The 14176-nt window shown below is 46.5% G+C and overlaps 1 protein-coding gene across 1 annotated transcript in view; it reads right to left on the bottom strand.

Moving 5' to 3' along the window:
- The window catches only part of LOC147101631 (uncharacterized), a 688387-nt gene that overhangs the window by 444299 nt on the left and 229912 nt on the right, over positions 1–14176 (bottom strand).

The raw sequence follows: 14176 nt of genomic DNA on the forward strand, positions 1-14176 counted from the left end.
CTATATTGGTGTTGCTTTAAAACCATCCTGGGGGTTTCTGTATTACTAATGAATTGCACTGATCTGTACCAGTCCAATATTGACCAGATTAAAAGTTCCAGATTAGTTGCATGCTTACCTCCTGTACACGCTTTTGCTTATAATCTAAAATAGATTTGGCACGGATTCAGCTCACAGTTAAACCTGCAATTGCTGTTACAGTAAATACGCAGTTCAGAATCAGCCTGGCATGGAACCAACTTCCATGGAGATTAGCTTTGAAATTACCATTGATGACATTAGCCCATGAATGTTTCATGTGTTTGTGTGACATTCCTCTATTTGCCATCTTAATCCAGGTATTAAACTATTTAAATGGGTTAACTAAAATAGAGGACAGAGAAGCGCCATACAAATGCATTATTCATTCGCCCGCTAATGTCTCCAACAGAAGTTTCAAGGCTTTTGGGGTTTACTCTGCTTTAGTACATACGCCAAGTCACTGAATGATCTCAGCAAAGAAATAACTCTCTGTAGCGACTGTCTTCTTCCCTCTACTATTATTGAGTCAAGACAATGAAAATGGCTCCTACACCACTAAGGCTCGGGGCCTGGCAACAGAAACACAAACAAGATATTATTAGTGGTGACTGACACGACCTCACTGTATCCAGATGTCTTAAATTGATACAGACATGCCGAGTATAATTCAAATGCTTCTGTTTCAACCACTGTTCGGAGCAACAAGAGGGCAGCTCCAGGCTCTATCAGAAAGTCCCTGTAGTAAGCTTCTGCAGGAACACTGAAGATTAAAATTAAAATAAGGCTTCAAAAGAAAGGTGAGCTGGAATGCAGAACTTTACTCTGCAATACACAGAGTCAGGCATTTGGAAGTAAGCTGACTCCAATCTGATTCTCAACTAGAGTGCATCGTAAAAGTCCAAAAGGAAAATAGCTCTTCCTAAGTCATGTAGTAGGAATGTGTTTACAATTTAGGCACACTAAGTGACCGGGGCAATTTTTATCTCAGAGTGCCAATTCAGAAAATTATGTTTCTTGAGATTCTTAATGACCATGTTACAATGCTTTTTCAATATTTCATTGTTGGTTTTTCTCTGCGTATTTTCCTGTGTACACACAATTGTGGAAACAATTATGCTATTAGAATATTTTGATCTAAGATGTACATAACAGGGCAAACCACTAAGATGGGAAAAATGTAGCACTGAGTAAAAGTAAGTTTTATAAACTGTACAACATTTTAATTTATTTTGCTTTTCTCTCTCAGTCTGCCAGTTTTCTTTGTGTCTCGATCTCTTTCTGCACTCCCTTGTATTTTGCATCTCAATTTTCTCTCTCTCATATCTGAGCTTCTCCATTCAGCTCTCAATCTATTGTTCATTTTCATTTTTGACAGTCTTTTGAAGTAATTGATCTGGTTATGACAATTGTGCCCTTCTTGGAATTTTTGTAACTTTAATTTGATTGTTTCTCCACTGCCTCGGTGTTGTCAGACTGCTTGTTCAGCATCAGTCTTGGATGAACCAAAACTTCCTCCAGTGAAAGATTGGGAGAATGAAACCGTTGTCTTTGGTCCCCATCACAAACGCCCTACATTCGCCACCAATTCCATTCCCTTTCCTGGCCTCTATCTCAGACTGAACCAGACTGTTCATAACCTTGGCATCCTGTTCGACTCCAAGCTGAGCTTCCAACCCTATATCCTTTCCATCACCATACTGCAATGCTCTCCTGGATGACTTCCACACTCTAGCTCATCCAAAATTCTGCTGTCCGTATTCTGTCCCGCACCAAGCCCTATCCATCCATCACCCCTGTCCTCGCTGACCTACATTGGCTCTCAAATTTAATTTAAAACATCCTCATGTTTAAATCCCTTCTTGGTCTCAGCCCTCCATATTTATGTAAATTCCACCAGCCCTATAAACATCTACTCCACAAATTCTCCATTTCTGACTCCGGGCTCTTGTTAATCCTCTCTCCCTTCACCCCACCCCTGGTGGCTATGCCTTAAGCTGCCTGGATCCCACTTTCTGGAATTCCTTCCCAACCCCCTGTGCTTCTCCACCTCCCCAATTCTCTCTCCTCCATTAAAACACTCCTTAAAACCCACTGCCTTCTCAATCGCTATTGAACTCCATTTTTTCCCTCACATTTCTGAAGCTCCTTGGATCTTTTTTAACATTAAAAATGCTGTTTAACTGCAAGTTACTGTTGTTTGTGTGCCATCGTGGTCCAATTTCTCTATGGCTGGTAATGCAGTTTTGTTTGCCCCCAACACTCCTGAAGACAATGGCTGGGGTTTTCCTCTTCTGTACTCACGAGGCCGTGAATTTCCTGCCCATTCACTTTCATGAGCCGGGGACGCAGCAGTAGAAAACGCTGGCCAGCACTTGTGTTGAGGTACGGTTCCACAAGTGCCAGCAATTCTCCAGTACCCCACCCAATTGACTGCTTTATGTGAGAGTCTAGACAGTGAGAGATGGCAGCCTCTTTAACTATGGACGCATCCCAGCCAAGAATGATCCCATCTTCATCTGCCATCCACACACACACATTTTCAGCAAAGGTCACTGAATAGCAAGCAGGAGTGGGAACCTCGTTAACTTTTCTCCTTTCTAGCCCAAGGACGCGGCGGCCAATTGCAGAGCAAGTATCACAACCTCAGCTGAAATCAGCTAACTTAGCACAGAACCCAAGAGTGAACCTGGGGTATGAATGGCTCAGTCTCACTCTCACACTACATAATACAATGGCCCAAAAACTGACTAGGCAGGCCAACGAATGGTGCCTGCTGTTAGTTAGACTTGCCCTTGCCTGCTTAATGTCAATGATATTTTGCCCTGCAGGTTGCTGGAAGTGCGAGATGGAAACGGCGCGGTGCCCTCTACAGGGCAAGCTGGGATCTGAGTAAACTGTGTATCTCTTTAACCAATCAGATTGAAGGATTCTGAAATGAACAGTGCCACGTCTAAACAAGGAAGTGTAAGTTATAACGGTGAATTCACTGGGGTAGATTTTGCCGAACCTGTCGGGAAGAAGGCGGGACTTCCCCTTTCGGGTTTTTGACCCGCCTACTTCGACGTCCGGCCAATCCGCGCGATTTTCCCTTGATTGACCTTGTTGAGCCCGCCCAGCGGGCTCAGCAGGCCAATTAAGGGCCACCCAGCAACAGGTGATGTCACAGACTGAATTTTCATCTGTCAAGAGTTCTTGACAGATGAAATATCAGTGTCTCACAGCTGTTTGAAGCTGTGAAACACTGACACTCTGAGTTCTAAGCGGAGTCATTCTGCACAGACTCAGTTAGAACTCTCAGCAGCACTCAAAGCTGAAGGCTGTCACTTTTGACAGATCGCAGCCGTTCAGCTTTCAGTTCCGACTGAGTGATGTGCTCCCGATGGCTACAGGAAGAAAGGCTGCTAAGGTAAGTACAGGAAAGTAAAAGTACTTTACACACTTTAGATACACCAAACACACTTACCTTTGCACTCATGCACCCATCACTCACCTGACCGCCGACATCGCCACCCCTCCAACTCCTGCTCTACCTGGCGTGGTTTGGAGCCATCGGGAAACCCACACGAAACCCCTCAAAATAGGGATTAGGCTAAAAACTGCCTGTTAACTACCTGTTAACAGGCAGTTAATTGGCACTAATCCCTTCCCGCCTGGTTTCGGCGGGTCCCAGTGCGGGGTGGGTACCTGCCACCCCTGAAACTTACGTGGGCCGGGGTTTTGGGCGCGATGGTGGCGGTGTTGGATCCGTGATTCTTAGAGTATGATGTTTTCCAATAACTACACGGAGGCTGTAACTTAACAATCAACAGGTGTTTACTGGAGTAGGGTAGTCTCAAGACTGGCAGTACAGAGGCATGCTCAAGGCTTATATACAGGGGTGGTCATTGCCGGTACTACAGTATACAGGAGCTGTAAAAGTAGTTCTCTCTTAAAAGGTACATACACTACAATTCCTCCCCTTTTAGATTAGCAGTACCCATAATATTCAAATAACAATTAACACTTTAACATGCACATTAAACAGAAATAGTCCATTTATAGATTTAGTCTTTGGGGTGGCTTCCTGATCCTTTCTGGATAGCGCCTTTCCTGAGGTTCTTGGTGCGGAGGCGATTCTGGCCCCTTTCGTCGGTTAGTTCAACAGTTTCCACTGCTACTGTTTCTGAGGTAGATGCTACCGGTATGTCGGGTTCATCCCCAGGTACGCGAGACATGGGGTTGACTCGTTCCTGTGATGCTAAGATCTGATCGACGTGGCGTCTCACAATGTTCTCCCCGACATCCACTGTGTACATTAATGGCCCCTGCTGTGTGCATATCGTTCCGGGTTGCCATTTCTCTGTTCGGTAGTCATGGGCCAAGACTGGTTGTCCTACATTGAAGCTCCTTGTCGGCTTCTCATTGATGTGCTGGAATTGTTTATCCTCAACATTTCTTCGCACATTTGGTCTGAGCAAATCCAGACGAGATCTCAACCTTCGGTTAAAGAACATCATGGCCGGGGTCTGGTTGGTAACTGCATGTGTCGCATTTCTGTAGGCTAACAGGAAATTGTCCACCTTATGCTGTAGTGGAATTTCATCATCGCATATAGCCTTTATCGCCTTTTTAAAGGTTTGTACGAACCTCTCAGCCAATCCATTTGTGGCTGGATGATACGGGGCGGATGTATAATGCCTTACCCCATTCCTTCTCATAAATTTCCGAAACTCTTCGGACACAAACTGTGGTCCATTATCAGAGCAAATCTGCTCTGGCAAGCCGTTCCTGGCAAATATGGTCCGTAGGACTGCAATCGTTTTCTCTGTAGTGGTTGAGGACATTTTTATCACCTCAGGCCATTTCGAGTGAGCATCCACTGCTATTAAGAACATTGAGTCCATGAATGGACCAGCAAAATCAATATGCACCCGTTGCCATGGAGAGGAGGGCCAGTCCCATGGGTGTAGAGGGGCATGTGGTGGTGCATTTTGGACCTTCTGGCATCCTGAGCAGCTCTTGGTTAGGTCCTCGATTTGTTGATCGATCCCCGGCCACCACACATAAGCCCTAGCAAGGCTTTTCATTTTCACCCCTTCCAGATGACCTTCGTGAAGCTCATTTAGCACTTTCTCCCTTAACTTGGGTGGAATTACCACTCGGGATCCACACATCACTGTCCCCTGGCATACTGACAGCTGTTCTCTTCTGGATGAGAATGCTGGCAACAGTGAGTCGCCATGTGTTGGCCATCCCCTCACCGTCAAATCATATACCCGAGACAGTGTCGGATCATTGCCGGTCTCCTTCTCTTTGAAGCCCACACACAAACTTGTCCCTTAACGTATCTGCTAGTCCCACTCCAAACTGGCAGTGTTTCGATAGCTTGCACAGTTCTGTTAAGTACTCAGCATTACTTTCGTCTTTATGCTGGTTCCGTTTGTGGAACTTAAATCTTTCTGCTATCAGCAGCGGTGTGGGGTTTAAGTGGTCCTGTAGGATTTCTACTATGCTTCCGAAATTCTTATCCACGGGCTTCTCTGGGGTTATTAGGTTTCGCAGTAAGCCATAAGTTTTTGCACCCATGGAATTTAACAAAACCAGCGCTTTCCTAGCATCTGGCACTTCATTCGCCCTGCAGTACACCTCAATGCGTTCCACATATGTCGCCCAATCTTCGACTTCATTGTCGAACGCAGAGATACTGCCACTCTTCGGCATCCCTGGGTGTGATTTAACTGTCAAAAATGGCATCTCCCGCGCTCTCCCTTCTTCTCCGCTGGCACAAAATGGCGTCTCCCGCGCTTTCCTTTCTTCCGGCGCTCGCCCTTCTTCTCCGCTGCGGCTTCTAAAAATGGCGTCTCCCGCGCTCTCCCTTCTTCTCTGCGGCTCAATGGCGTCTCCCGCGCTCTCCCTTCTTCTCCCCGCGGACACTGTTCAGCCCTTGAGCCCTGGCTGTGCTCTGCGCGTTCTCCTGTGTGCCTTTCCCGTTTCCGCCGCTCGGTCCTGAACCCGGCTGCTGCTTTACCCTCTCTCTCTCTGTTTTTGTTTTTCCTCGACGCCGCTCGGTTTTCAACCCCCGGCTGCGCCCTGTGCGCTTCACCCTCTCTCTTACCCCGTCGACGCTGCTCGGCTTTTTCTCTGCCGTCGGTCGGCTCCAGCCGCTGCTGTCCGGGAAGGGTCTGCGCTGTACCTGTTGCCAGTCTGTTGCTGGATCGTCGTGGCTGGGGAACCAAGCCCAGCTCTCAACAGCCTCCCCTGCGATGTTCACTCTCTGCCGGACGACTGGGCGGTTGCTCGTGGTCGACGCCCGTGCTTCTGGTCTCGACTTTCTTCCACCGCCCTCCCGGAGCGAATCCTTGAAGGGAAATGCAGAGTTGCAGGTAGATTCAAATCGACCTTGTCGCCGCTGTTGGATCCGTGATTCTTAGAGTATGATGTTTTCCAATAACTACACGGAGGCTGTAACTTAACAATCAACAGGTGTTTACTGGAGTAGGGTAGTCTCAAGACTGGCAGTACAGAGGCATGCTCAAGGCTTATATGCAGGGGTGGTCACTGCTGGTACTACAGTATACAGGAGCTGTAAAAGTAGTTCTCTCTTAAAGGTACATACAATACAGGCGGGACCCCCAAATTCGGGATTTTCCCCCCCTCCCCACACGCCTCAAACCCTGCCTGATGGCTCCCCGAAAATCTAGCCCACTGTCTTTCAGCACAAATAAAATGTAGTCATCTTTGCATTTTCATTTTTGTTGCAATTTTCTGTTCTTTACTCCTCACACGTGGAAAAAAATCCCCATGCCACCTAAGTGATCCACGTAAATGAGCACTGAGTGCTCTGGCCAACGGAATAAGTAACAGTTCAGTGCATGTACGAACCACTGCATAAAGCACCTAAACACCTGATGGTCCAGGAATCTATCCCAGTAGAGTATTATTGTTGTAAAATTATTGTGGCATTGAACCTTCTTTTCATCTTTAGGTGAAGACACTTTGGGCTGGATTTTGCCATTGGGGCGGGATGGCGGCGTGTCAGGTGGTTTTCGTGTCAGAACCCTGACTCCGATGTGAAGTGGGAAAAAAGTGCGATTTTCCCCTAATTGGGCACCTGATTTCCAGTGTGAGAACACCCCTGGCCCACTTAGTCTTTCCATCCTGAAAGTCGCCTCCGATGATGTCATCAATGCTGCTGGATTTATGGCCTGCAAGCAGCCTTGCTTCTTCTGGAGACTGGAAACGCTTTGGACATTGTATGAAGGACTTCATTTACCGACCATGTCCACCAGCAAGCAAAAGTGTGCAAGATCTAATAAGGAGGTGCTCTTCCCTTCCTCAGGAAGAAAAAAGCCACCACAACAGACTAAAGCTGTGTGGCTGCAAGTGGCCCAGGAGGTCAATGCCATCTCTATGTGCCGCAGAACCTGGCTGCAGTGCAGGAAGAGGTTTCATGACCTTCTCCGCACAGGAAAAGTGAGTATGACTTTCTCATCACCCTCAATCTCATCCCCATCGCCTCTCCTCACCAGCACTCTGCTTTGCCAACCTCTTCCTCCACATCCCACTTGACACTGACTTCCCTGCACCCTTACCCATTCCCTCTCTCTTCATGGTCACATTCACTTAACTATTCGACCATGCAGCCCTCACACTCCCTATCATTGTGACGCAATGACAACAACTTACAACACACAGGGAGGGCCCTTTGTCTCCTTCTAAGCATCTATGCTATGGATTCTCTACACTCACTCCTTCATTCTCACTCAAACTCCACTTGTGTCCCTCATTGCAGGAAAAGAGAGCCCACAATAAGATGGAAAGAGCGAGGACAGGAGGAGGGCCACCCTCAGTAGCCCAACTCACCACCTCGGAGGAGGCGGCCCTGGAAATTGCCAGGATCGAGGAGGATTCCCAAGTCAACAGAATTAAGCGCACCCTGCACCAGCGCAGACACTCACACCTCGGTAGGACCTTCGGGACATAGAGCAGAGTTGTCACCTGGTGTATCACAGCTCACAAGTGAGCATCAGCAGATGGTGGAGACAGGGACAGCAGTGGAGAGTCCTCGTCGCAGTGGAGAGAACGCTCCCAGCTCTGCTCCGCTGCATGTCGACCCTGTGCCTCCGGGTCCATCCAGAAGGAGAGCGATGCTCAAACTCCAGGAACAAGTGCAGGAGTCTCTGGCAGGTTTTGTCTCCAGGGTCGCTGCGAGTGTGGAGCGAATGGAGGAGTCCATCGCTAACATGAGCAGAGCCTTTGTGGAGGCGTTGGCGCATGAACGCATTACCACAGAAAGGATGGCAACCTCCATGGTAAGGCTGGCTACCGTAGAGGAGAGGATGGCTATGGTAGAGGAGAGGATGGCTACGTCCATGGAGGAGTTTAGTTGCCAGGGTATGGAAAATATAGTAATTGTTCAGAATAGACTGACATCTCTTGAGGAGCGATGGTCAGCTATTGAGCAACCAAACCAGATCTTCATGCAAGTTCTCTGGAGTAGGACTTCCAGTGCAGAAACGGGTCCTCATGGCCCCCCTACAGTGCAGCAAGGTGCTGTCCAGCCACTTGCTAGCTCTGAAGTGGGGCTGACCCATGAGAGGGATGTTGGTGGCATACAACAAGGAAGTGGGGGTTCCTCTCCAAGCGCTCACACGACCATGCCACTGCAGAGCCCTCAGTCAGACCCCCACCAGAGTCCCCACCCAACTGAGATCGGCGTCTCAACCACTGCACAGCCGCAGGAGCATAGAAACATAGAAGATAGGAGCAGGAGTAGGCCACTTGGCCCCTCGAGCCTGCTCCACAATTCAATGCGATCATGGCTGATCATCCAAATTCAGTACCCTGTCCCTGCCTTCTCCCCATATCCTTTGATCCCCTTAGCCTTAAGAAATATATCTAACTCCTTCTTGAATATATTTAATGAATTGGCCTCAACTGTCTTCTGTGGTAGAGAATTCCACAGGTTTACCACTCTCTGGGTGAAGAAATACCTCCTCATCTCAGTCCTAAATGGCTTACCCCTTATCCTTAGACTGTGACCCCTGGTTTTGGACTCCCCCGCCATCGGGAACAGCCTTCCTGCATCTAGTCTGTCTAGTCCTGTTAGAATTTTATAAGTTTCAATGAGATTCCCTCTTATTCTTCTAAACTCTAGCGAATATAAGCCTAATCGACCCAATCTCTCTTCATACGTCATTCCTGCCATCCCAGGTATCAGTCTGGTGAATCTTCACTGCACTCCCTCCATGGCAAGAACATCCTTCCTCAGATAAGGCGACCAAAACTGCACACAATACTCAAGGTGTGGTCTCACCAAGGCCCTCTACAACTGCAGCAAGACATCCTTGCTCCTATACTTGAATCCTCTCGCTATGAAGGCCAGCATACCATTTGCCTTCTTAACCGCCTGCTGCACCTGCATACTTACCTTCGGCGACTGGTGCACAAGGACACCCAGGTCTCATTGCACTTCCCCTTTTCCCAATCTATTGCCGTTCAGATAATAATCTGCCTTCCTGTTTTTGCCACCAAAGTGGATAACCTCGCATTTATCCACATTATACTGCATCTGCCATGCATCTGCCCAATCGCCCAACCTGTCCAAATCATACTGGAGTTTCTCTGCATCCTCCTCACAGCACACACGCCCACCTAGCTTTGTGTCATCTGCAAGCTTGGAGATATTACATCTAGTTCCCTCGTCTAGATCATCATTAATATATATTGTGAATAACTGGGGTCCTAGCACCGATCCCTACGGTACCCCACTAGTCACTGCCTTCCACTCGGAAAAAGACCCGTTTATTCCAACTCTTTGCTTCCTGCCTGCCAACCAGTTTTCTATCCAAATCAGTGCCTTACCCCCAATCCCATGTGCTTTAACTTTGCATGCTAGTCTCTTATGCGGGACCTTATCGAAAGCCTTCTGAAAGTCCAAATACACCACATCCACTGGTTCTCCCTTATCTATTCTACCAGTTACATCCTCAAAAAATTCCAGTAGATTAGTCAAGCATGATTTACCTTTTGTACATCCATGTTGACTTTGTCCGATCCTGTCACTGTTTTCCAAGTGCTCTGTCATTACATCTTTTATAATGGACTCTAACATTTTCCCCACTACCGATGTCAGGCTTACCGGTCTATAATTCTGTGTTTTTTCTCTACCACCTTTTTTAAATAGTGAGGTTACATTAGCTACCCTCTAATCCATGGGAACTGTTCCAGAGTCTATAGACTTTTGGAAGATGACCAGCAATGCATCTACTATTTCTAGGGCCACTTCCTTAAGCACCCTAGGATGTAGATTATCAGGCCCTGGGGATTTATTGGCCTTCAATCCCATCAATTTCCCTAACACCATTTCCCTACAAATACTGATTTCATTCAGTTCCTCCCTCTCATTAGACCCTATGTTCCCCGACATCTCTGGGAGTTTATTTGTGTCCTTCTTTGTGAAGACAGAACCAAAGTATGTATTTAATTGGTCTGCCATTTCTTTGTTCCCCTGATTCCGACTGCAAGGGACCTACGCTTGACTTTACCAATCTTTTTCTCTTCACATATCTATAGAAGCTTTTACAGTCAGTTTTTATTATCCCTGCAAGCTTACTCTCATACTCTATTTTCCCCCTCTTAATTAATCCCTTCGTTCTCCTTTGCTGAATCTTAAACTGCTCCCAATCCTCAGGTTTGCTGCTTTTTCTGGCCAATTTATATGTCTTCTCCTTGGATTTTAAGCTATCCCTAATTTCCCTTGTTAGCCAATGTTGAGTCACCATTTTTGTTTTATTTTTATGCCAAACAGGGATGAACAAATTCTGTAGTTCATCCATGCGAACTTTAAATGTTTGCCATTGCCTATTCACCGTCAACCCTTTAAGTAACATTCCCCAATCCATCCTAGCCAACTCACACCTCATAACATCATAGTTTCCATTATTTAAATTCAGTACCCAAGTCTCTGAATCAACTACTTCACTCTCAATCTTAATGAAGAATTCTATCATATTATGATCGCTCCTCCCACCTCGCACAACAAGATTGCTAATTAATCCTTTCTCATTATATAATACCCAGTCTAAGATGGCCTGATCTCTAGTTGGTTCCTCGACATATTGGTTCAGGAAACCATCCCGTATACACTCTAGGAATTCCTCTTCCACAGTATGGTTACTAATTTGGTTAGACCAATCTATATGTAGATTAAAGTCACCCATGGTAACTGCTGTGCCCTTATTGCACGCATCTCTAATTTCCCATTTAATGCCATTCCCCACCTCAGCATTACTGTTTGGGGGTCTGTATACAACTCCCACTAACATTTTCTGCCCCTTGGTATTTCTCAGCTCTACCCATACAGATTCCACATCATCAGAGCTAATATCCTTCCTTACTATTGTGTTAATCTCTTTAACCAGCAATGCTACCCCACCAACTTTTCCTTTTTGCCTGTCCTTCCTGAATATTGAATACCCCTGGATGTTGAATTCCCAGCCTTGGTCACCCTGGAGCCATGTCTCCGTAATCCCAATCATATCATATCCGTTTACATCTATTTGCACAGCTAATTCATCTGCAGCAGACTGTTGCCGAGCTCTCACAGGTTCGCAACCCCAGAGGACACCTGCCAAAGGTGTCGAGACAGGAGCAGCAAGAAAGTGAGCAGGGGGCCTCCACATCTGCTGAAGCCACAGGGGAAGCGCCACATAGGAGCACGCGTAAGAGGAAGATAATGCACAAGTAGTCACAAGGGTAATCACTTGGGTGTAGTGTTGTGTTTAATTTTGAAAAGCCATCAGTTGCTTATTGTCATAAAAATTTCTGATGGCAAACTGTTGCAGTTGTGGCGTGTGTCATTTCGCTAATGGGGCTTCCACATTGAGGGCTTAGGGAGACTTGCAATTGCCAATATGGTGGTCAGAGTGATAGGAATCCGCAGATTCGAGGCGAAAGTGTTTGATTGTGCAGGCTAAGCAAATCTGGCCAAGATGAGTGCATCCCTTGCATCCCGGGCAACAATGTGGTCGCGCGCTGGCGCCGTCTGGCCTGTGCAGCTTCAGGTGGGTGAGCAGCAGCTTGGCGCTCCTGTTGTTGCTGCTGCTGTTGGTGGTGCTGCTGTTCATGGTTCTGCTGCTGCCACGGCTGGTCTTCGTCCGAATCTGATGTCCAGGAGGAAAGGAAATAAATGGTTCCAATGCTTCTGGTATATGCCTCAGTTGAGGAAGCGCTCAGTCAAGGTGGTGAGAGGCGGTCACACTGGAGATGGGTGTCAGGCTCCAAACTTCCACAACAATGGGTATGCCTGCTAAAAGTTCCCCCAGACCTGAGACAACAAAGTTCTGCCACCTGCAAATGATGATTGCTGAAAACTTCTTTTTAATGGTGGAGCTGCAGCTGTTAGTAAGCAGTCCACTTGTGAGGCCGCCAGGATTCACTGGCGTGTTTCAGAGAAGACGTGCAGGACGTGGGAAAAGTGGTAAAATCAGAAAGGCCTCTCAAAATGGGATTATAGAGGCACTTAACTGGTTGTTAAGGGCCTATCCCGCCTCTTGGGGGCAGGATGGAAATGGGGTCAGAAAACATGCATTTGGGAAAATTGCTCGGAGACGGGATGGAGGTGGAATCGGGCCCGCCCGCCATTTTTTGCGATTTTACCACCTCACACGCCTCCAATCCCACCTCCTCGGGCTTGGCAAAATCGAACCCTTTATGTCCTTGTTGCAAAATTAAAAGTGATTTGCAAGAAACTTGCTCATTATTTTTATTCTTTTGAATACTTTTATTAATTTTTGTTAAAGCTGAATACCTGTAAAAAAGAGATTAAAAAAAAGAAGATCTAACACACGTCTGAAGCAGCTGGATCTGCTTATTAAGACCAAGTCCTGCCAAAAATTCTAGGAAGTGGAAATGCATTTGAGCGGTACATTGTCCAATATGCTCTGCATTTACAGCGCACTCATTCATACATACGTGGTCCCCTGCGTCTCAAATGCATATGGGAGAAGTTTTAAAAACCATCTTTCCAATAAAATGATGGCAAGGTTTACTGAAGTGTGGTAGTTAGCATAAATTCACATGTATAAGAACATAAGAAATAGGAGCAGGAGTAGGTCAATCGGCCCCTCGAGCCTGCTCCGCCATTCAATAAGATCATGGCTGATCTGATCCTAACCGCCAATCCACTATCACAGAACCATCTCCTGAATCTAACAGAATTAGACACACGAAATAGGAGCAGGATCAGGCTACACGGCCCCTGGGCCCGCTCCGCTACCCACAGGGCCATGACCGATCCGAACCTAGACTCATGTCCAAATTCCTGCCCGCTCCCCGCAACCCTTAATTCCCTTTACTTCTAGGAAACTGTCTATTTCTGTTTTAAATTTATGTAATGATGTAGCTTCTACAGCTTTTTGGGGCAGCATATTCCATGGACCTACCACCCTCTGAGTGAAGTAGTTTCTCCTCATCTCAGTTTTGAAAGAGCAGCCCCTTATTCTAAGACTATGCCCCCTAGTTCTAGTTTCACCCATCATCGGGAACATCTTCCCCGCATCCACCCGATCCAACCCCTTCACAATCTTATATGTTTCAATAAGATCGCCTCTCATTCTTCTGAACTCCAATGAGTAGAGTCCCAATCTACTCAACCTCTCCTCATATGTCCATCCCCTCATCCCCGGGATTAACCGAATGAACCTTCTTTGTACTGACTCGAGAGCAAGTATGTCCTTTCTTAAGTATGGACACCAAAACTGTACGCAGTATTCCAGGTGCGGTCTCACCAATACCTTGTACAACTGAAGCAATACCTCCCTATTTTTATATTCTATCCCCCTAGCAATGAAAGCCAACATTCCATTGGCCTTTCAATTATCTGTAGTTTAAAGGAGCATAAATATGCCTTAGGTATGTTGATTCGATAAACAAAAATCAAAATTGAATTTTGCAGGAAATTCCTCTGTAAATAGAGTAACGTGTGAAAATTACATTCTGAATAAGAAGTAGACTTCTACTCACACATGACTGCTTTGCATTGCAGTCCCTGATTTTCTATTTGTATTTCAGAGTAAATGGCTTGTCCACGCTGCTGTTCTGCTGCAGAAAAACTAGATTTTTTCCAATGAAATTCAAAAATTACTCTTTGAAAAATAAATCCTATAAGTAAATT

The sequence above is a fragment of the Somniosus microcephalus genome, chromosome 23 (assembly GCF_052327205.1).
Source record: "Somniosus microcephalus isolate GS21.2 chromosome 23, FLI_Smic_1.0, whole genome shotgun sequence".
NCBI lineage: Eukaryota > Metazoa > Chordata > Chondrichthyes > Squaliformes > Somniosidae > Somniosus > Somniosus microcephalus.